The sequence below is a fragment of the Adiantum capillus-veneris genome, chromosome 16 (genome assembly GCF_014529385.1).
Source record: "Adiantum capillus-veneris isolate H3 chromosome 16, ASM1452938v2, whole genome shotgun sequence".
NCBI lineage: Eukaryota > Viridiplantae > Streptophyta > Polypodiopsida > Polypodiales > Pteridaceae > Adiantum > Adiantum capillus-veneris.
Window position 1 is genome coordinate 72,182,396 of NC_140946.1, and position 25,422 is coordinate 72,207,817.

Here is a 25,422-nt window from a genome sequence, read left to right on the forward strand (position 1 = left end):
TGCTAGGGTCTACGTGTGATAAACTAGGGGGAAGGCTCTTCGATAGCCAGATCTGCAATGCTCGCGCTCTCATAGGGATATTGGTATGAGCTCGTCTAGCATGTCTGTGTGTGCATCTATCTCTAGGACATGCTCGCTGCTGTGGAGGGGATGGCCTCTCTATGGGCCGTCTCGTCTCTCGACATCTAGCTCGTAGAGGTCTCGTGCTAGGGTATGATCGTGTATGCACCGGGTATGCTACCACTCGTGGCCTAGGTACCCAAACATGTCTTTGTCCCTTGAAATAGTCATGTGCCTCAAGTGACCGTCTAGATGTGAGCCAACCATGTGAAAGTCCGTCATCGGTCATATGGCTCTCTATAAACACAATCGTGTCGTTACAAGGCACAGATCTAGCGCGTATCTTGGTACGAGGAACATAGACCTGTCAAAGGGTCTGGGAAGCTCTACGAGGAAAACTACGTGCGTGATCTATCATGGGTCGCTCCTCGGTGGCACTACTTGTCACTGCGGAACCACTGTCTAGAGAAGGCTCTACACATGGCTGGGATGCCTGTGTACGTGGTCTCCAAACAAGTCTAGTAGGCGGTCTCGTATCCCTACATCGTGTGTCAGTAGAGGTCACTCTAGTCCGTGTACGTCTAGGTATCTGTGGTGTAACCTCTATCGGCGTGGTGTCTCGAACGTGGTCTCTAGGAACCTGATCTAGCAATATACGGCTCGTGGCTGGTCTCCACTCAATCGGGTGATATGATCATGAATCGGCACTCGTAGATGGCACTAAGGCGGCATCTACCTGGGGTGGCTGCTCTCTCGATGGCTCACAGACTGTGGCACCACTATGCATGCTAGAAGTGTGGGACATCGATGCTATCGGCTCTGCGGTCTCTCTCGTAGAAGGAGCGACTCTCGCATATGGCTCTGGCTCGACAGATATCTCTAAGGGCCACTGTGAGGTCGGCAAATCTAAACAAGGATGCTCATAGGTAGCCATGAACTGCATAATGGTCTCATCTGTGTCTAGGCCAGGGTCACTCAATGTGCGACTCTGTGAGGTCTCTTGCTGCACGTTGGAAGTCTTGTGGACGAGAGCGGCATGTGGTGTAGGCTCCCTAACAATGCTCTGAGTAGTCTCTAGTCTCGGGGGCTCTACCTGTGGCAGGCTAAGTGTTGGAGATATCTCTCGTGGAACACTCCTCAGAGGCTCTCGTGTAGGCTCAAGCATAGGTGTGTCCTGAGCAGCTCTCTCTTGTGCGGTCACTTGCTCGTCAAGATAGGCGTCATCCTCATTGGACCTCTCCCAAGGTGGTAAAATACGTCACAACAAAGGAGGCCTAGGTGGTGGTGTGACTGGAGGACTCGGAGCTCTCGGTAACCGTGGAGCTAGCATGGCCGTCGTGGGTAAACATAAGTCGTGATGCCTAAGTCGAAGGGAGTAGGGTAGACCTATAGTCAAAATGTACACTGCGTGGCCGGTATCCCTATAAACTCGCTCACATGGATCTCCTATCAAGTGTGCAAGAAAGTGTGTTGAAGGATCTCTCGATCCACCAATCGACAAGTATCTGTATCTACGACCGAGCTCGTCTAGATAGGTCATGGTTTGCGCAAAACTCTCATACTGGATCCATTGGAGAGCATTTCATGCCATACATGCCATGCCCTCCTTCCGTTATTGCTCAGACATGCCCCAGGTGGAGCAGAGTCGAGCTTGCTTAATCGTCATGTCACCCTCTTTGGTGAGAGCATCCAAAAAGGGATGATTGTCTGTTGCAAATCTGGCGAGGTTCCCACAGAAGAGAGAAGCTTCACAATCTGCTTGCTTGATGGGTCAGTACTCGAGGTATTCCTTGCGTCCCAGCAGCGAATGGTTCTCTCTACAAGAGAGACATGTAGCAGGTTTCTCCCTTATGCAATCTGCTGGGCTGATTTGATGACCAGTTTGTGAGCGTTTGGCAGGCACTTGTGAGCCCATTTGCAACTATCTTTGGACTGATTGGGTGAGTTGTTTTGGGAGCAAGCTATGAGCTGATTCCATCTGCAGACTTCCAACATGTTTGGCTGATGACTATTTACCTTGTTTAGGCTATTAGGCCGATCTTTTTGGATGGCATCTTGCTTGATCGTGCGTGAGCGTTACAGCTGGGTTTCGAAAAGTTATTCTGCCAATCTTTCATGAGCTCATTTGTGCTACCAACTTGATGCATTTTTCTTGTAAATTGTGTACGATCTCTATGGACTATGGCTGCTCTAAGTGGATGGCATTGAAACTGACCTTTTGTGAGAGTCATGGATGGGTTGTTGCTAGATGTATGTCTTGTTTTGCCAGCCAATATTTCTTATCCGATTGTGTACGATCTCTGAGCACTAGGGCTGCCCTAATTGGATGGCATTGAGGCTGATCTGATTTCTCAGCTGATTTCACTTGCAAACATTTAGCGTTTTTGGTATCTGATTATTTACAGTTTTTGGTATCTGAAGCATCAATGGCATTTATGGCATCCAACAATTTACAGTTTTTGGGTTAGAGGGTTGATTTCCTTTTTTATTTTTTGATGTTTTTTGGATTCTTGCCATACATGCGAGTGAGTTGTTTTGCCGCCCATATATGAGGTGTGTGCCGCACCAGAGATCAAGACATTTACGATCACCGACTATTTACGTTACTGGGGATGGAAGGCTGATGTTTTGTTTGACCATTCTTGAGCACTGCGGTTGGTTTCATGCTTAAGAGGCTGGAGAAAGTGAATGCTTACTGCAGTGCCATAAGTTGGGCAACATAGACCCTTGCAAAGAGTGGCTCCATCGTATACTTTCACCGTATTTTGACCATTCAAGGTGCAAGGTTTGAGATGTTTTTCTGTTAGGCTTGGTGTCATAACCATGTAGTGAATAATGCCTTTGCATTTATATGATGCATTTTTCACTCACCAATGCCGAGATGAACTTTGTGCTGCACTATTCGTATGTATAATCTGGCCATGCATTTGTTTGATTGGTTAGGTGACAATTTAATCCATTGAACAAAATAAACCACAATGCCAATGCACACAAATACTATAAATCGTCCTTTAAGTTTGCAACCACAATGTGCCTACATGGTATGCCAACAAAGGGTTGTCAGTTTGTCATTTTTAATACAAGCACCTTTGCTTTTCCGAGGATAATAAATCCACCAAAGATAAAGCACACAAGTTAAGAGTTGCTATTCTCTATGAGCAATCAGATTATTAAAACATTACAAAGAGAGAGGGAGAGTTTCAATCGCTAACATTCTGACAAGAAAGAGATTCCAACAAATGTACACAAAACTTAGCTACGACGAGCTTAAAATGTGTTTAACCTGCTTGCTAAATCTGAAGCAAAGGAAATCCATATGTGTAAACTCAACAAACACCCCATTTGGACTACAATGCCGGCTATGACAATGTCACGCTCTCACCGCTCATGGAGCTTCTCAACACCCACAACGCAATCCGAGCCAACAACCACACTTAAAGAGATTAAAAAATAGAATATATGCATGCTCCAAACACCTTAGCAATACTAAGATCCACCAATAACATCTCACCACAACACCTAAGGCGGTTCATTCCAGCTGATTCAACTTAACCACATTCATGAATGGTACCAACACATACCACAACCCATAATGAGCAATTGTAAATTGACAAAATAACAGCACTACGACAAAAAAAATTGACAATGAGATTGAAACATAAGGCTGATCATTACGTAGACTTAATTAAAACATCCAAAGGGTGTGCTACATTGCGCATGAATGCGTAGCTAGGTAAGCCGGTTTACAACAAAAAACATTCACTTAGATCCGCTCAAAACGGAGGGCTCAAAATCCATAAATTACACCGTTGTATAAGTACAGTGTCAATTGAGTTCATATGCTGGATATGCTCCCAAAACACCAGCCCCCGAGCGTGCTATTGCTCATGCGTCTCTAGACCTCCGCCAAACAACGTAAGCACCAATCATGCAGCTGCACCCTCAGAGTGCATACGTCCACGTCCTCGAACCAATCCTTTGTAAGCCAATGTCGCCCAGGCCGGTCTTCCAATCCACCTGCAATCAGTTCCTTGCAGAACAGTGCCGTATGTTAGTCCATGCAATGACCCTCCCTAACAACCTGTCGACACTATTGCACAGTGTAGCATGATCTCACCTCATGATCCTCATGACATAAAATCCGCAATCGATCGCATTTGTCTGCTGAGGCACATCCACAACTTTGAGCTCAATCTCTTCCTTGGAATCATCCAAAGCACGTCGAATATAGTTGTCATGTACAAATTCTGCCAGGCTTCGAAGGCCACTAAGGCACAGCCATACAACAAACCAGGTTAGCTGAATTTAACCACATCTGTTGGGCACAACAATCACATGATGAAAACCAACCTTTGCACTTGCTCTAGGCACTCGAAAGGGTTTGTCAAACCCTTGAGGGAATCAAAATGAATCAGATAGTGCTTCTTGCCAGGCAATCGGAGGAGCCTTGCTCCCCTATTCAAGTAGAGAGCAAAAAGAGTCCAGTGATGCCTTCAAGCACACATTGTTAGTGTTACGAATGAGAATTAGTTCAGAATTCACCATACAAAGCATTATGTCACCCTGAAATACCTGCAAATGACTGGCCAAAAGCAAAAGACCAGCTCTGACATGTCAACACCGCTAAATTGCCGCTGAAGAAAATTGGACAAAATACGTCCCTCCATCGTAAACCAAAGCGAATCGACAAAGTATACTTTCCTTAGGATGGTCGGAGGCAAGGTGTGCTCCATCTACCTGTGCAAAGATTTCAGTTTCCAAATTAAAACACATGAAATCCTATATGTGCGTATAGCCATTTACAATGATTAGGGCAAGAGAGAACTTACTGGCCAAACAAGTCAATAGTCCTACTACTGGCCTCGCCACGCAATATGTCAGTTACTAATCGATGATCTACATTAACTGATAACTTGAACCCCCGGTCGGAGGTGAAAGTAATGCATGCAATAGAGCCAATCCTAACATGCGATAACAATCAAGGCTTAGCGTGCAAGTTTTATAGAAGAAAAAGAGCCCCAAAAAAACTAGCAAGCAATTAAACCGTAAACCAGCAAGTAAACCAACAACTAAACCAGCTCATGACTTGTACCCACCTGGCAGCTGCAATGTTTCCTCGTGTCGTGACAACCCTACCTCCCCCTTCTTCCATAACTCTTAACTGGCCATTTTGTATGGCAAAATTCAGAGACACATGTGTGGTTGCCGCTGCACCAGGTGGGGTTGAGACATCAACAACCACCCGAGTCTTCATTGACAAACAAATTTTCAGCTTTGGTCTATGTTGTTTCACAATTCCCTGCATGGTTAAAAGAAGATTTTACGCCAAATCATTCGAACAAATTTGACACCCTAAACCTGCCAAGAATAACAACGAAATAATGCATGCCACTACTGCAATTAGGAAGATGTCCCACTACCTCCTCGTGCACAAGATCAACGTTGAGCGTCATGGATGCAAACCGGCTAAATGTATCTGTATTTGCAGCAGGCACCTCCTTTGTGTCCACAATCTCAAGAGGCAGTGAGGGCGGTGTATCTCCAAGCCCAAGGGAAGTCGAGTCAGCGGAGTCCTCTTTCGTGTTGCTTGCTCTCCCCTCCTCCTCCCTGCATTCCTCTTTGTCTTCTTGGCCATCTTTATCCTCCTTGATGTCTTCATCCTCCATCCACTCATAATGTCCGTCCTCTTCATCTTCTCGGTCCGACTGAAAATCATCCGCATCCTCCTCTTCTTCCTCTTCAGCCTTGCCCTTGAAGTTGTCCATGGGCTGGCTGTCCTCAATGTCATCCATCATGACATTTAACCAAGGAGGTAAAACCTTGAGCCGCCTCTGCATTCAATCACCAAATAAAACCACAAGTTAGTCCCCCATTGAACCCAGCATGTTCAAATGAATGTAGCCAAAAAACCAGCACCAGATAAAACCACAAGCAGCCTGCAATTTTACATAAAATGATTTCAATCAAGACGTCGAGAATTAGCTTAAAATCCCTCCAAAAGCCATCGGTAAACTAGGGCAACTACCGGCAAACAATGCACTGCCCTGTAAACTAGGACAACTAGCAGCAAACAATACATTGCCTTGTAAACTAGGACGAAGAAAGCAAACATGCCTCAACCACAAGTAATTAATGCATTGCCTTGTAAACTCGGACCAAGAAAGCAAACATGCCTTAACACAAGTAGTCATAGACTTCATCGGGCCTAAATTAGCCATTCAAACGGGATCTAGTGCAATGTGAATCTAAACTGCTCTCAGTAAACTAGGCTGCTTTTGATCAAAAAATCCACCTTGAACTAGGATGCCACAACAAAGTGGACCATGCAAAGCAAACATGCCACAACAAATGTAGTATTAAGCCATGCCGCAATAATATGTAAACTTGGTAGAGTTGCCATGAGTTTTTCAATAAACTAGGACAACTTCTAGCAAACAATGCACCTTAAGATAAGCTGGGACTAGGCAAGCAAACCTGCCTCAACTCATTAATGGTAAATGGTTTGCAAGGATAATCTCCAAGGTCATTATGCCTAAATCATCCATTTAACGGGAGAAATCTCAATGTGGACCTAAACCCGTCTCAATAAACTAGGACCGCATTCGGGCAAACAATCCACCTTCAAGTGAACTAGGACTACCAAAGCAAACATGCAACACCAAATGTAATAATAAAGCATGATGCAATAATATGTAAACTCGAAGGAGTGGCCATGGTACTCACATTCTTTTCATAGCCTTCGTCGATTCGCTGCTGGATGCGATCCATGCGCTCTTTTGAGGATGCGAGGTAGGCTGCCATGCGCTCTTTGACAATCTTCTCAACAAACTCTACCTTTGAGACTCTTCTAAACTCAGGCCTGAGCTTATCCCACTTCTCAGTTGCTCGAAGACGATGAAGGCGCTCTGTTTTTTTTAGATTTAATGCAAACTTCCTATCTCTATCCTCGAAGCGCATCTTTGCTTGCTTGTGCCATTGTGCACCATCTCTTGCATTTGGCGGTTTTGCTCTTGATCCCATTTCAGCATTGGAACGCCTACCTCCCTTGCGAAGGGGAATGACCACATCAAGCCCATGCTCTGTCTTTAGATGCCTCTCCATCCGCAATCGAACCAACTCAAAGTGGAACTGCTGAGGGCAATGATCGCTCGCTCGACATTGCCATGCAAGCCTTCCATCAGGCAAGAAGACCTCAACATATGGCAAGGGTTCAACCATGGCTGAGGATGCACCAATGCCTCTATCTCCTTCTCCCTTCAAAGAATCCATATTGTTTTGCGCTCCGTCGCCCACCGTCTCGACACACGGCTGATCCCTCTTGCCTTCACCAACTTTTTCTTTATCAAGGTTCTTTTCGTTTGCCTTAGCTCTTCCAGCCTTCTTCTCATCCACTTCATTTTCATTCTGATCAGGCTCTTCAAACATGCCTTCCAGCTTCTTTCTTAGGCGCGGATTTGCTGATTTTGGTGTCTCCACTTGGGCCATATTGCCTGAGCATGGAGAAGGCTAATTCTCCGTTTGCTTTAACTCCTTCTCCCTTAGCCGAGGGCTACAACGAGGAACTTTTACAGGCGAAGCCTCCCCCGTGCCCCTCCCGAGATCTGACCCATGCTTCTTTCCAACTAGCTTCTTTGCCTGCACCTCTTGATGTGGCCTTCTTGGCGCCATAGTTTTTCCTGTGGTGATCACCATACAATGAACATTTTATTGTAAGAAACACCAGCAGCCATTCATCATAGCATGGCAACATGCTTGCAAGCACCATAACGGACAAGCAGGACGACTCATGTTGGCAAAAATATGCATGAAGTAGAAGGCATCGGGACACAGCTCTCTCTCTCTCTCTCTCTCTCTCTCTCTCTCTTCCACACACACACACAAACCTGCTGCCCGGTTCTCTACAAAATTGTTGTTGTCCGTGGGCTCATAGAGTGTGTGTGTGTGTGTGTGTGTGATGCAACATGACAAGCAACAAACGATAAAAACATATTTTCTTGGAGGTGGTTTTGGGGCGGTGTCACACACACACACACACACACACACACACACACACACACACACACACACACACACACACACACACACACACACACACACACACACACAACACACACAGACACATACCTGGTAATCCCGCCTACCGTCCCAATCTGTACCTGCGCCACAATCTCCACCTGGCTCCAATCTTCGTCTGTGTAGACCCCAGATGGCTCGTCTAACGCAATGCACGCCCTCTCGCATGAGCTAGCAACAAAACTCCCTCTGCTTGAATGCCCTAAACGCAGTCACTCACCCCCCATCCTCGGGGTTCCATCCGCATGCATGCAACATACGAGGTGTCATGAAGTGCAGGCCGTCCACCTTAGCCCACCCCCACCCCCATTTGCCACTGGGACTCCACCTCAGCCCATTCGCGCCACGTTTCCTGTCCACGTCACCCTCCCGTTCGAGTTTACCTCCCGGCACCCCCGTTTACCAAAACCCGTCCAAGTTTACTTTTTTTGCCACGTGTAGCGCCCCGATGCCCTCAACCAACGCGCCCCACTTCCGCGCCCTTGATCCCACCGCCTGGGCTTCCTTAAAGCTCTCGTGCCCCTTAGTGCTGAGGGTGGGTGTGTGGATGTGTGTATGTATATGTATGTTTGTATGTGTGTGTGTGCGTGTGCGTGTGTGTGTGTGTGTGTGTGTGTGTTTTTTTTTCCAAAATATCCCAAAAAGTAAAAAAGTTTTGTCCAAGAGCGTAACAAATAGCCCGAAAATACGAAATTTAGTCCGAAAAATATGGGAAACTCTCGGGCTCATGAAGAATACGTCGACGGATTCGGCTATCCAATTTTGCCTAAATTTTCATCAATTTTTGGTCAATTAATTGATTTTTTTGGCATCCAAGAGGCAAAAAATTGCCTTAAAAATACAAAAAATTACCAAACAATCAACGAAAAATTTCTGAAAATTAAGCAACCCCTTAAGCTCACTTAGACACACATTCTCACCAAGAATCACTCGCTAATTCATCATACATACCAAATGGTAGCATGTAATAGGCATCTAGGCTCATCTACTCATAGACGTACAAAGTGGAACTCAAGTAGAGCCCATAGATACAAAGAATATGTGTATACACATATGTGTATACACCAATGAAGCACAATGCATGTCATTGGCGCTCGTCTGTCAACACTCTCCCCTTCCTAATTTCGCGCACGTCCTCGGGCGCCCGTAAGAGTCGTCAGAGGGGTGATGAATGTGGCTGCACAAAAGATAATTTCATTAAGGTGCATGTTAGTCCAACATAAGAGTGAGAGTGCATAATAAAAGAGAAGCAATGAATAGCAACAACTACATTAGAGTTTTGCAAAGCAAGCATAGCAATTGTAAGGTACATTAGATGGTCAAGTGTAGGCATTTCATTAAAGTCCAAGCTTATTGGAAGTAATGCATGAGTTAGCAAAAGGTGTCCTAGTTTTAATCTAAGGTCTCAACTATGCCAAGTCTAAGAAGTGAAATTAGCATGCTTAATAAGAAACAAACATCTAAGTGGCACTAGAGCTAGGCTTGGGCGCTTTTCAAGTAGTAAAAAAATATGAGAATCTTTGAATTTCAAGTGGAAGAGGCTTCATTTGCCTTTTGATTTTATGCAAACATAGGAATTTAAAGCACATGGTGACCATCCAAGAGTGAGACAAGCGAACATGCTGGAAGCACTGCCTTCCAGTGGAGAGTCAGAAAACGAGACAATAATACCTATTCAGGCAGTGACACGAGCACAAGCTCAAAGAATGACGAACGAACCCATAATTGAAGAGCCAAAAACCAATGCCCCAAGTTCAAAAGTGAAGAATCGCAGAAACACTTGGAAAGCTAGAAATGTGCGTATGAAAGCCAGGAGAGAATGAGAGCAAACGGCTCCATCCGAGTAGTTAAAACACACAAAGTATAGATTAGAGCGGTTAGAGGATCTAGCTAGTCTAAGCTTACACACTGCGGCAACCATAGTACCCAAGGAAATAGCAAAACCCAAAAGTGCAGGATCAGGAGGATCAGTGTTGGCAAAAAAGGTAAATGAGAAGTTAGATGCACTTTTAAAAGCTTACGAAGCCAGACTCAAAAACAACCAAACCCAAGAGCAAAGATGGATGACTTATCCATATGCTGAAATAGAAAAACAGAGGTTGGAAATGTGTCGAAAGCTGATTCAAACAACTCAATCCTTGATAGAAAAGCCGCTTGGTAAACCTGCAAGTTGGCATGAAGTACCAGCTCTAACCCATATCAAACCAACTTTAGAGAAACAAGTAGAAATGAAGGAAAGACTCACGAATGCCTCTGAGTCTAGGGGAGAGCCTATCATAGTGCCAAATACAACAGATGAGACAAGTGAGGGGTTCCAACCTAAAACATTGGTAGAAATGGGTAGGGATTGTAACGATCTAGATGACCTGTGGAAGCAAATCCGTGATGCCAACGAAGCCAAGCGGGTGAGTTACCACATGAACAACATGAGAAAAGAGAAAAATGAGATCTTACCTCCTATTGAAGAATTTGAGGAAAGATCACAAATGAACTTTGATATGCATTCACAAGGGGGAGACCAGGGATCAATTAGTTTAGGGCACAATCAACCAGACTCGCTAAAAACTCTACCCTCTTACCTAGGAGAGTATGAAGCCAAGTCTGAGGTGAGAGCAGTACCATCCCAAAGACTTTCTTGTAACAGAGTGATGGATTCACAAGGGTTGATTGAGTTGCTGTCCACCCCTGTGGCATGTATAATCACATTAGCCGAAGTCCTGAGATTACGACCAAACATATGGACCACAGTAGGAAAATGCTTAGAAAAATTTGGAGTAAAAGACCCCACCTCGAAGCTTCAAGAAGGGATCAGAGAATTGAACAAGCCTCAACTAAACACTAGGCCAGTACCCTTAAACAAGGTTGGAGAATATTGCAAGGGGGAAGATGGAAACACCACGCTACCAGTAGAATTCCAAGGAGTAGTTTCCAAAGCTATTCTTGACAGTGGAACAGGAGTCGCTATCGCCACCAAGGAAATCTGGAAAAAATGGGGAAAACCGACTTTGAGAGCTACCAGAATGAAATTGCAATTGGCAGATGGGTTCATGGAGAAGCCTTTAGGACTCTTAGAAAAAGTAATTGTCACCTCGTGCGGAATCGAGTATGAGCATACATTTGCAATAGTCGATTTCGTTAAAAAGAACAATTACGAGATCATCTTGGGAAGACCATTCATGAGACAATTAAAGATGGTCCAGGATTGGGATTACGACCACATATACCTCAGACATGGCGAGACAACAACCAAAATACACCTGAAAGACCATAGTTACAAAGATGTGAACCAGACACTAGTGGAAGAGTTGATTCAGCTACATTGGCAGGGTCCGAACTCCCAGCATGGTTAGGGCAACAAAAAGAACTATGGATGTGCGGAGCTTCACATTGTGGGAGCTTAAAAAGAGAGGAATGCATCTTAGAAAGAGCTATTGAGGACAAGGCTTATATTCTGGAACCTTTTCCTGAAGATGCCTTGGAACCTCTGGAATGGGAACACATACTAGCAACATTGGATGTCTGTACCATTACAGATAGTCCAACAATAAAATTTTGCGATAAGGATGGCTATGATGTGCTACCCTATTACATGGTAAGCCTTATACCAGCACGAGATGAGAATGTAGAACCACCAGAACAAGAAGAGTTTTATAACTTCTCTGAGCATCTGGAGGTAAATAACGATGCAAATAATGAGTGTTCAGACAGCTCAAGCGAGAGTGGGAAGAAAACAGTGAATATCAAGTTTTATGATTTTGCCAATCAGCACCTTAGACGTCACGAACGCTATAGGAGAAAACGAGCAGAAAACAAAATGAGAGAGAAACTGATGCCCAGGATAAAAGATAAAACTCACTATCTAATGCTTGTCAAAGCGGAGGATTGTGTAAAAGACCAAATATCAAGAAGATTCTTGAGAGTGCGAAGGGAATAGACGCAAGAGGAAATAAAATAAGTACGGAAAGCTAAAACAGAAACAAACTAAAAAAAATCTCAAAAATCAAAACAAGAAACAACAAAAGACCCAGAGTGGACCAAATTGGAGAGTAAAAAGAAATACCAAGAACTAAAACGGTCTTTACGAGAGGTTTGGACTACTGAGGGAGAAAGTGATGGTAAGGAGGAGTCAGAAAAAGGAAACATGAATGTACCATCACACTATCAGAAATTCACCATCCAGAACACAAAAATCATAATGACACCACCAATCAGGGAAAGAATAAACCAGGAATCTTACGATAGGCCGGAAAATGGGTAGACCTCGCTGAACCAGGTGAAAAGCCTTAGCCGGTCTATATCGCAACTGATTTTGAGCCTGAAGAAGAAGAACAATGGAAAAAGGGTAGACCTCGCTGAACCAGGTGAAAAGCCTCAGTCGGTCTATATCGCAACTGATTTAGAGCCTGAAGAAGAAGAACAACTAACACAACTTTTCAAGAAGTATAAAGATGTGTTTGCATGGTCCTACGAAGACCTCAAAGGAGTTGATCCATCGATATGCCAACATACAATTCCTTTGAAATCAGATGCCAAACCTAGAAAACAACGTCCTTATACAAATAATGACACATTTGCTAAACAAATCAAAGAGGAGATTGACAAGTTGATGGATGCTGAATTCATCTATGAAATCGAGCATACATATTGGGTGTCACCCATTGTGGTTGTTCCCAAAAAGAACGGAAAACTGCGAGTGTGTGTGAACCTCAAAAAGGTAAATGCAGCTACCATAAGGGATAATTATCCCTTGCCGATCACAGAACATGTACTTGAGAGGGTGACCGGGAAACGGGCTTATTCCTTTCTAGATGGGTTTTTAGGGTATAACCAATTGGCAATTGCAATAGCAGATCAACACAAAATAGCGTTTGCCACAGAATGGGAAATATATGCGTATCGAGTTATGCCTTTTGGCTTAACTAATGCCCCAGCTACCTTTCAAAGGTTAATGACGCATGCGTTCAAAGAATACCTGAGAATATTCTTAGAAATATACATGGATGATCTTTGTGTACACTCTCTTCTATGAGAGGAACATATTGACCATTTACAAAAGGTATTTGAGAAGTGCAGAACATATCGAATTTATCTTAACCCGGAAAAGTGCATATTTATGGTTAGGAAAGGCCGCATCTTAGGACACATTGTCTCAAGAAATGGCATAACCACTGACCTAGACAAAATCAAAGTCATAGTAGACCTGCCCAGGCCTACTAACGCGAAACAAGTGCAATCCTTCATGGGACACTGCGGATATTATCGAAGATTCATATATATGTATGCAGTCATCGCACAACCTCTGTATCGTTTGTTAGTCAGTTTCGGCTAGACTGAGGAGTGTGAAACTTCATTCCAAAAGCTTAAGGAAAATCTTGTGTCAACACCTGTACATGAAGCACCAGATTGGGAAAAGATATTCCATGTTCACATTGATGCATCTGCATATGCAATCAGGAGTATTCTGGCTCAACCTAGAGACGACGGACCAATGGATTTCCCAGTTGGTTATGCAAGCCGATAGTTAAACAGTGCAGAAAAGAACTACACAACCACTGAAAGAGAGGGGTTAGGAATGATTATGCTATAAAGGAATTTCGGCATTATTTGCTCGCAAACAAATTTGTGTTCTTCACAGATCATCAAGCTCTTTTGTATTTGGTAACTAAACCATGCAATACCGGGAGAATTGTACGCTGGTTTATTATCTTGCTAGAGTTTTATTTCACAGTGGTGGTCAAAAAGGGTAAAACACATCTACAGGCGGATCATCTTTCAAGGCTACAAAACGGGAAGCTCCTGAAGGAGTAGATGATGACATACCTGATGCGTATCTTTTCAATATTGAAATGATACCCAAATGGTCTCAGAAAATTTTTAGCATTCTTTCCTTTGGAGCTAGATTTGATAGCAAGGAAGACAGATCCAAACAGCAAACAATTCGACAAACAAAAAACTTCCAGCTGATTACAGGACGGTTGTATCATCTAGGCTCAGACCAAATTTTACGATTATGTATAAATCCGGAGGAATTCAAGTGTTATCTTGAAGAAGCACACGTCCAGGGTTGTGCTTTTCATTGTTCAACAATGAAAACACACTAGAGACTGAAACAATTAGGGATTTATTGGCCAACTATGTATGTTGACACACATGCTTATGTTAACAATTGTACTATATGTAGTGCCAAACGACCAGTGGATCACGCGACATTGTTTCAGGTAAACATTGCACCTACTTGGAGTCAATGTATCATTGATTTCTTAACCACAAGGACATTTCTTGAAAACATAACAAAAGAACGGAAAAGGGCTATAGAGCTGGAGGCTCGCGACTATAATTTAATTGGGAACCAACTCTATAAGTGAGGAAAGGACAATCAACTTAGAATGTGTGCAAGTGAAAGTGAATACCTGCTGATTGTAGAACACACACATGGAGGCATAAGTGGAGGCCATTTTTCAGGCGATAAGACGGCAAAATTGTCTTAACCGCATGAATATGGTGGCCTACATTGCATATGGATGCTGAGGAGTATGTAAAGCATTGTGACGCATGTCAGCGCACCAAGGTGCCGATAAAGAGAGATGAGATGCCACTACGGCCAATGATAGGAGCAAGGGAATTTGCAAAATGGGGCATTGATTTTGTGGGGCCTATTTCACCCCCTGCATATCGCACCCATACCCAATATATTATTGTAGCCATGGACTATCTCACAAAATGGGCGGAAGCCAAGGCAACACAAAAAGCAGACGCAAGAACCACTGCACAATTTTTGTATGAGAATGGATTTGTACGATATGGATTACCAATAGAAATTGTCAGTGATCAAGAAACACATTTTCTTAATGAAGTCATTGAATATCTGCTAGAGGAATTCATGGTCATACATAGAAAATCTGCTCCATATCATCCACAGGCAAATGGACAAGCTGAGGCCATAAATAAAATACTATGCACGGTTCTCACTAAAATTGTATCAGAGTCAAGAACAGACTGGGATCAGCGATTACACTCAACACTATGGGCATACAGGGTAGCATACAAAACATCAATAGGAACAACACCGTACAACATGGTGTTTGGCCTAAATGCTATATTACCCATAGAGTTTTTAATTCCAACTCTACGAGTAGCGAAACGCTTAGAATGGACAGGGCATGAGCTCTCTTCAAGAATAGATGATCTTGAAAAGCTAGATGAACTTCGCTTACGAGCTGTAGCTTCAATCTATGCTAAAAAGAGAAGACAAAAGGAATTTTTTGACAAGCATGTGTGCACGAAAGTGTTCAAAACAGGTGATTATGTACTTGTTTATACCTTGAAGCAACATGCCAAGAAACTTAAAAAGCGAGGGATGAGACCCTTTGTGATTAGTGACCTATCACAAAGTGGAGCTGTTAAGCTTGCTACATTAGCAGGTGAAGAAATGCCAAATTGGATTAGTGGGTGTCGATTAAAGAAATATCATTTACCACTAACACAAGATATGCTTCAACAAATCCATCAAGAAAAACAACGGATGAAGGAGAAACAGAGGGTACGAGAAGAAGCTCAAGCAGAAGCAAAAGAACGCATTGCAAAAAGACGGCTTCTACGACAACAACAACAATGTGGCTCACCTCTTCGAATAAATGCGATTCGACTAACGACTTTTGATGAAGACACAGTGGAGCCAATAATTACAGTCAAAGTGGGTAGCGATCAAGTTGAATCGACGGTATTGCTTGATTCTGGAGCTCAAGAAAATTTGATATCTTACAGATTATACAAACAGCTCAAGCTCAAAGGTCAACTACATCCTACTCCACAAGTGCTGGAAATTAGTACATCACATTCGCTAAAAACATTGGGCTAGATTATATTGCATGTACAACTACATCAATATATTTATCTACACAAGTTTTATGTGGTTGAGGATGAAAGCACACAACACCCCATGTTGTTGGGACAACCTTGGCAAAAAGAGTATAATGTACAGATAGATTGGAATGCGGATGCAGTCAAAATTCAGCATGCACAAGAACAACAGGTGGTAGCCTTTGCTCAGCAACCCCGGTAGAACCATCTGGGAGCAACACAATCAAGGAAGAAAGAGCCAAAAGGATGGGTGCCACTAAAGAACAACACGATACCCATGGCAACCAAACAGGGAACTGCCAACCATTTTCACTCCAACCATAAAACAACATCGACTGCAATCAAAATATCAAGGTTAGCAACATGAGAAAAACAAGTATGGGTGTGGAAGGATAGAGGTGACATGGCAGACAAACCACAATACAACAGAAGAAGTCAACCGAAGCACACAGTTCAACCAGAAACCAAGGGAATAAAACAGATATGGATCCCAAAGAAAATGCTCAGCAACAACGTAAATGCGACTCGCATTTGGATCCCGAAACCGAAGCAAAAGAAACTCCCTTCAGTACAAGCAAAATCGGCATACAAACACACACTACATATGAAACCGGAAAACCGATCTATGTGGGTGCCAATCAGTAGCAAAACAATGACAACAGAGGAAGTAGCAATAAACCTACAAAAACTGGCAAAGCAAAGCTACAAATGGAAAGCAAAAGAGACAAAGACTATGGCCAATTCAACCAAAAATTCTCTCCAAAGAGACGACTACGGCCATATCAACAATAGTGGCAAACCAAACAACTTTTGCAAGAAAGACGATCAAACAAAGAGCGGTAGAGTTACAACTTTTACTTGCAAAGAAAGTCTGCTGCCCAAATCAACAACAAACAAGAAACCTCGACGGCGAATGCCAATAAGCATCTTGCTTATTACCTCCTCTTGCACAACATTAATTTTTCCATTCATTGACCGAGTATGCATCATGTAGGGCCACGTTACATGGCCATGCATTAGCACGATTTTTTTTAAACCCAGGAACGACACATACATCGAGGTGATACCTTGTTGTCCGGGAGGACTCCGGCTAGGAGGGGGGGAGGCATTCTCAAATGCGGACCCAATGGCAGAAAGAGCAAAAAAGGGCATGTTTTTCGACTATTTTTTAAGGTTTGTCGTTTGATTGTGAAATTTTCTGGACTAACCCAAGTACATATGCCCTTATACAACATGAATAGACAAGTATATAGGGCCAAACACCAAATCAAACCCCTAGGTGTGTGTATATAAGTAAAAATAGCCATTTTTTGGACAAAATATGGAAAAAACGGAGAAATCTGGCCATAAAAATTGTGTGTGAGTGTATATAGTGTTTTGTGGTGATGTTTTTGATTTATTATGATTTTTGGGGATTTTCTGGGTTTAATTTGCTATTTTTCTTTTAATTTTACTAATTATCGGCATAAAAACTTCAAAAATACAAAAAGCAAGTGAAAAACGGTCGTAATGAAAAACAAAAAAATATGGGGATGATCAGTGACTATAGGACAACCTATGGTACAATGGGGGTGCAATTATGAGAATGGAGCGGAAAGCGTGTTTTGGCCAGATTTTGATCGAAACGCCAAATTTCTCAGAAACTGGGCAAATGGAGTCCAAATCGAGAAATTTTTGAGCCTAAACCGCATCTTGCAAGAAGTTAGGAGCACATGTCAAATTTCATGGAAAGTGGTTCCGGGACCCCCATTATAAGTTTTTTTCACTTCATTTTAAGCTCATTTCTACTATTGACTTTTGAAAGAGAGCTCCTGCCACCTAGAGCGAACGACACTTCCAACAGCTTCTATGATGCGCACGAACACCCGACAGGCTCCAGACATGAGAGGTAGGCTCACCACCTTGAGCTTTTACCGCATGTTTGTTGTTTTGTCGCAAAAACTAGCGTAGGGTTCACACAGAAAGCGAGCGGTAGAGACCTACAGGTAGAAGTGACCACCTAACGGCTAAACCAAAAGAAATGAGACTTCATCGGCGACTTACCCTAGCATAGGAGACCACTTTTGGATGACCAAAGGCAGTAGAAAACCATCGGGAAAAACCCTAATTCCTAGAGCCCCGCAAGGGCCACCAAATGGGAAATCGGCGGAAAGGTGCCCAAATGCTACCAAAATTCATGGGTAGGAGCATCTCAACATGCTCGACAAGTCTATATAGCCCACATGGCCATACGGTTACCCGAAGTGGCACTAAACTTCAGAAACGGCATCAGACACACAAAGCGACAAATAGATCTCGTGGCCAAACCTCATGTCCGTTTGCCACCAAACTTCACGAGCGGCATTCCTAGACCAACCAAGTCCTATGGTGGTAGACCAACAAGTCATCAAAGACATGAAAATGCAACCACGGGTGCTTCCAGAGCGACAAATTGCCAAACGGAGCTCCAGTGAAGCCAAAGTCGAAAAAACCATATGGCAAGGATCTCCAAGGGACCTGAAAAAGACATCCTACGCGTAGGATGTCTCAAGTGTGAATTTGACCTTCTGTGCAAGAAATGACATCATGAGAGCCATTACCTTGGTGCAAGAATCTCATATATCAACTTTCAACCCATTTGAATATCATTTGCCACCTGTTGTGGACATCCTACCCAATTTGTGAGCCTAAAGTTTGAATCTGCCCAAAAATGTACTTTTTGATGCCCAAACCCAATTCCAATCACATAGCCATGTTGCACAAGTCAAGGACCACCAGCATACCAAGTTTCACCAAAAACTGATGAAATAGACATCCTACGAGTAGGATGTCTAAATGATAAATTTTGGTCAGAATGATACTGTGAGCACATGCACAGTTTCCCTAGTTCCTTTTAAGTTTTATTTTCAATTTTTGCGTCATTTGGATAGTTAAAACTTAGTTTCTCAGCTAATATGGAAAAAACGCTAACTTTGGACTACTGAGTGCAACAGGATCTATGGTAGCCGCAAAATCACCGGCAAAGAAGAAGAGGATGACAATAAAAGACTATTTAGAAGAAGTGGAGCCATTTGTCATCCCAGAAGGAACCCTGAAGCCAACCAACACATGGATTCAATATGATTTGCTAGAGTCCAATGATTTGAAGATCTACCAAGGTATGTACAAAGATCCTGAAGGAAATGTAGTAGAGCTACCCATGATATCACGGGAGCTCAATGAGTTTGTCAGAAGCAAGATGGGAGATTACCTAGAAAAGATAGATCTCCATAACTACTTTGAAGCTTTGCCAGCGGGGATTGACATCAAAAGGGTGTGGGAATTTGTGACCACTATCAAAGAAGATGGAGTGGCCAGAGTCACCGATCTGCAGGGCAAGCCGAATACCATGATTGTCATCACAGAGAGGGTGGTGGTAGGCGCACTAGACATCTCCAACAAGGGAGATAGTGTGACCAAGAGAAGAAATGAAGTCAAGGTGTACTCCAAAAAGAAGAACAACTACACTTTTGAAGATATTGCAAACCCTAAAGTGGCTGTTATGAGACAACTCTACAACCAGTACTTCCACATGTGTACAAAGCATCCACAGAAGTACAGAATGCCGCCTGGAGCCATTTCTACCACCTTCACATGGGCAATGTAGAAGAGAAAACCAAAGGTGATCAATTATGCCGCTTACATCCATGACAACATGGTGAAGATGGGCAACAAAAATCCCACCTACATTGTACCTGGTGAGCTAATAACATAAGTGGTTTATGGAGCACTGCATGCCAAGGGAAACTGGCCTGAACCACCTTCACAGAATGATTGGCTAAAGCTAAAGGAAGATAAGGAGGAAGAACCGCCCAAAGCACCCAAAGTTGCCACAAGGTTGAAGGGCCGGTTAGAAACCGTGCTAGAAGAGCCACCGGAGTCGAAGAAAGGAAAGAAGGAAAGTGCACAAGTGCTGATCAAAGAAACCAAATCACAAAAAGCGGCGCAACTAGAGAGACTAATGGAAAGCTTCAGAGCTGAAAGAGCACTGAAAGGAGATTTGAGTGCGCTGTGGAAGCCCTCACTAGAGGCCATGTCGCGATCATCCCAAAGGGTGCACAGAGATAGGTTTGAAGACTACATCAAAAACTTCGAGATCCTAGAATGCTACAACAGAAAATATCCCAAATGTCCCTTTTACAGAAGAAGAAGTGGATGAAGTATGACGGCAACTGCTAGAAGAGCAGGAAGGCCAAGAGAGAGAGAGAGAAAGATAAAGGCGGACAGGGATTTCAAGAAAAATCCTACAACTCCACCATCAAGCAGGGAGTCCAGCCCACTGCCATCACCACCTCCTCTTAGCCCTCCACAAACCCAAAAAAAGGAGGATGAACAAGAAGATTCAAAGCAAGAGAAGAGCCAAGAGAAAGAGCAGAAAGAAGAAGCTAAACCGAAAGAGGAGAAGTTAGATACAGAAGAAAAGAACTTCAGAATATTTCTTGATCTACTAGCGGCAGGGTACTCTCGAGAAGAGGCAGCCACTGTGGCCTTTGAGTTGACAAGCACAAGGCCCACGGAATAAATGCAGAGCCTGCGGTTAGTGGAACTGAAAGAGATGCCACAGATACAGTGGACCTACAACCACCTACCAATGACTGGGATGTGGTGTTGCATAATCTAACCAGGCTCAGAGAAAAATCTTTGGCCACGAAAAGTGAGATTGCTAATCTCAAAACCACTAAAGTTTTGATCAAGGCTGAAGTAGACACACTACAAAAACAAATCCAAGAGCATATAGAGAAACAAACAGAGCTGCAAGCCAGTCTGGCCACAACATTACAAAGATGCCAAGAGATGGAACGAGAAAATCAGGCATGCAACAGATCAAAGACTTCAAAGAGTTGAAGAAGAATACAGGAAAATCAGCAAGTCATTGACAGATGCAGAGAGACAAAGGGACAACCTGACTCTACAACTTGCTGAAGAATCCAAGGAGGTGGAAGCCGTGAGGAATGCCAAAGAGAAGGCATAGATAGAGCATTAAGCAAGCCAGTATGAGGTCATCGAGCTAAAATACCAGATGAAAGTAAAAGATCAAACCATCCAATGGCTACGAGAATCTCCTGCCAGAGTCAGAGCTGCTAGCTTGACTCACACCACTTCAAAGAAGGAGCTTTATGAAGAAAAAATGAAAGAACTCCAAAAGGAGTTGACATTAGAGAAAAGACAAAGGCTGATGCTGGCCGAAGTGTCATTGGTAATGCAAAGACGCCTACAAGAATAAAATCAGGCCATGAAGAATGAGCTAGAAGCCATCAAGAGAAAGCTTGAGGAAGCAGAAAAGATAAATGCAGATTTAAACAACCTCCTAGTAAACATGGGAGAGCAAGCGGAATAGGAAAAGAAAACACTGCAGAAGCAGATAGAAGAGCTGAGAGGCCAGCAGCAAATGAAAGAGCAGCAGTTTAGCACCAAGCCAGCATCCATGGAGGGAATTGACATAGAGAATGTGTCAGATCCGACACGAATTTGCAAGAGGACATCTTGGTAGGACCCTCACAAGAGCCACAAGATGTGACACAAGAAGAAGAAGAGAAGCTACAGAAGGCCATAGAAGCGGCAGCCAAAGACACAGCCAAAAAAGCCTTGGAATGGGAGCAGAGGGTGTTTAATTTGATGAATAGTCAGAAGATAGATGCCAGTAACCTTCGGTGTGAATGTCTATAGCCCTCTCTCCCATATCCTCTGTTAAAGTATGAAGCTGCCACGATCAACAAGTGAATAAAAGAGGAGCCAACAGTGCCACTATACAAAGCAAACATCTCCAAATCTGAAGGGGTCATGCTGATAGTCGACTCTCAGCCCAGGTGGAGAAAGGCATGGCTGACAAAGTATCCTCAATATCTAATCCATTTGGTAGAGGCACCTAAAGTGATCAAAGATAACCTCAGTTTCTGCCCTCTACCAAGGATGAGGACGTGGAAAGCCCACGAGCTGCTGCAGAGAAGCCAACCCACTTGGCTAAATTACCCAAAGCTGCCAGGCACGAAGGCAGGCGAGAGAATAAGTGATCAATACATGGTGAAAACCCTAACGGGCGCCATCAAATTGTTCACTGGCTCGCCTGACCTATCTTGCATCATGATGAGAAAGATATGTAAAACACTTTTGGCAGTCTTCGAGACCTTTAAACTAGGCCAGGCGACAGACAATATCTTCTTCTTTCAAGATACATACAAATGTGCATACAATTTGTCTGGTTAGCCTTCTCACGAGGTGATACATGCATTGTATCAAAGGATTATGTTTTTGTCATCTTATCACCTCCAGGTCTTTGAAGAAGCCTTCTACACCGACTTCTTCACAATCAGCACAGACATATTCGGCCCGACGCTACTGGCTCAACATGCGAGATATGAGTCACTTCTCAAGATGAGAGAAAGACTACATTGAAGAAGCAGCTCAACAGCCATGTCGGGGATGACATGAACAAGGAGGGGGGGAGTGTTAGCGGCTGGATACACCCTACAAAAACTTGACTGCTCGGCGGAATATTATTTTTTGTAATTATTCATTTATTTAGAAAAATCGACATTTCACCTTTGTAAATATTGGGGCTTACAGAAGTTTCCAGATTGTATCCCATTTTTGACATTTAGATTGAGAAGATGGTTAAAATTGGAACATTAGGGTTTGAGATTGTAAGGTATTTATACCACCTTTTGACCTTAATGAAAAAAACCTTTGTCATTTAAAAAAAAAAGAAATGTGTGTGAGTGAGCGTGCTGTGTACGAGAGAGAGAGAGAGAGAGAGAGAGAGAGAGAGAGAGAGAGAGAGAGAGAGAGAGAGAGAGAGAGAGAGAGAGAGAGAGAGAGAGAGAGAGAGAGAGAGAGTTTCATCTTGACACTGCACGCGCAGTTGTGGTCGGAATCGAGTGCGGAGAAGTGCAGCGTGTTGCCCCCAACGAGAGCTACGCGTCAATACCTACATTGTGGGCGTACGGTCTAGTTTTGCGAGCTCGACCTACGAGCTTCATCTGGTGATTCGGGGAGCATACATTATCCGTTTTTGCATTTCAGCATATCCACGCATTCGCATTGAGTAGAGCTACACATTAGGTACTTTACTTTTTGGAAACGACAACCTGCAGATTTCGACCAGACATCCTACATGATTTTGCACCAGGTGTTTAGGGTTGGGATTTTGGCTCACAGACCTTAGGGAGAGCAACCTATTGGTGTTAGTAGGGTCTCCTTCAAGTTCTGTGGCATTTCGAGAACGTTTGATGGGTATTCGGCTCTTGGAAGCGTTGTAGGAAATCTCCTCTTAAGCACTCTTGAAGGCTGTAGCTTAGACATTGGGTAGAGACCTCTATAGGAATTAGTTGAGAGTCGGTCGAGTGTAGATTGACACCTATGCTTGCTTCCACGCGCCTGTGGGCCGAGCTTAGTCCTTAGCTAACAAATCTTGTTAGGTGAGTTCTCGCTGTGCTAACATCCGTCGCGGCGTGTTTGCCAACATTCACTTACTCTTCTTTGATTTACAAAGAATAAGAGGGACCTATATATAGATGGTGAGGAACCCTCAAGAGTTTCCCTTGAAAGGGATGATTTAGTGTGAACAAGAGATGAGCAGAGTTTAAATTGACCTACTTTTTTATGGTGCGGAAAGACAGATTGGGGTCCACCAGTTTTCTCATATCTCCTCCTCCATAGCTCCAAAAACCACCAAAATAATGTGAGCATGCTATTCAGCTCATGAGCTACATGTCTCTATCTATGACTGAAGGACTGACTGCCCTCCCTCATGTGTACACATAGTGTCCCCTTGTTCTTTTATGTATAACATAGTAAGGAGTTGTCTCACTCTCATAACAAAGAGGAGAGGTCTCTCTACCCCATCATCATGTCTTCTCTTGCTTACCATACCACACATGTGCACTACATGCATAACCACAAACGTGCACTCTTCAACTGCTAGAGGTTGATGAGTTGATGCCAGGACACATAGTTTCACCTATGGATGAGAGGGACGCAGCCATCCTGATGCTAGCATGAAACATCCATATATGATGTGTAGTTTTGATGATGAAATGCATGAAAATAGCATTAAAGAGGCTAGTACATCCAAGATTCTGTAGATTTTGTTAGGAATTGGGCATCTCATGTATGATCTACTATTGTCAAGGCTCGTGTTAGGGGCATATAACCCTAACAGGTATTCAATGCAAAAACATGCCGTATGCAGGAAAACGAGTACAGGGACTGCACATTGCACCAATGAAAACCTTTACACATAAAAAACACGACCAAAATGGCTTGCTCACATTTCTCCTTGAAAATAGAAAGAAATCCACTTTTTAGTCGCAAAACTGTCCAATCACTGATATCTCCCTGAAACTAAAAACTTTTGACTTTTGCTCCCTGAAAAACTTCCCTTATGTCATCAAACATGAAGACATAAAACCAATGAGATATAAGAATATCAACATCATCTCCTCCATCAACAACATCACATAGAATACCATCATCAAGAACTTGCAAAATACTTGCATAATCATCAGTCCAAACCATCTCCTCAACATCAACAAAACCATTTACATCAAAAACTTGGTATAAATCATCAAGAATATCATCAATAAAATGAACTTCATTGAAAAAAGATGGACTTCCAATATCCATGACTGAATTTGTAAAATCATCAAAATTATAAAGATCATTGATGACAACATCATCATTCAAGACACCTACAACGTCAAGGTTTGAACAAGACTCCGTATTGTTGACTTGAGTAAGATGAAGATTCAAATTCTCAATTTGATTATCCTTATCCAAAACAACTTGATTAAGAGCATCATGAACTTCATAACAGTAAGAAATATGCAAGTCATCTTCAGTTTGAACCTGAGAAATCTCCACCATCAATGATGCCTTCTCTTCCTGAAGTTGCCTAATTTTGGAAATGGCTTCATTTGCTGCAAATACTTGAATGCCTCTCATTCTCCAACTCTAATGAGAGATTGTTGATCATCTCCGCTTGAGAAATAACAAGACTTCGATATACAGCAAATTCAGAGTACCGAACTCCTTTGCAAATCAGTTTTTTGCGGATCAGGGACCTAAATTCTGAATTCTGCAAATCCGGAAGCTTCGGTATCAAAACTTGTAATTCAAGGACCTAAAATTGAAGATCCTTGTCTTCACAACCTGGATAATTCATATCCACTCTTGGAAATTGGCTTTCAGTCTTCAAAACACCAAAAAACTCTTCTCCATCAACACAAACACCTTTCAAGCTGTCACCTGTGGAATAATATTCATCAAGATACATCAAAAACTGATTCATCACATCATCCTCATCATCGGCACACTTTATGTCTTCATGTATATTCATCTCCTCCACTTTAATACATTGTAATCTGATGTCTCCCTGAATTTCAACCTCTTCAAGATTGATGTCCAATGTTGGCA

General features: G+C 43.1%; 1 pseudogene; it reads right to left on the bottom strand.

The window, feature by feature from the left end:
• Nucleotides 1–4,173: 4,173 nt before the first annotated feature.
• On the bottom strand, nucleotides 4,174–24,951 carry LOC147439267 (uncharacterized; annotated as a pseudogene).
• Between the last annotated feature and the right edge of the window lie 471 nt (nucleotides 24,952–25,422).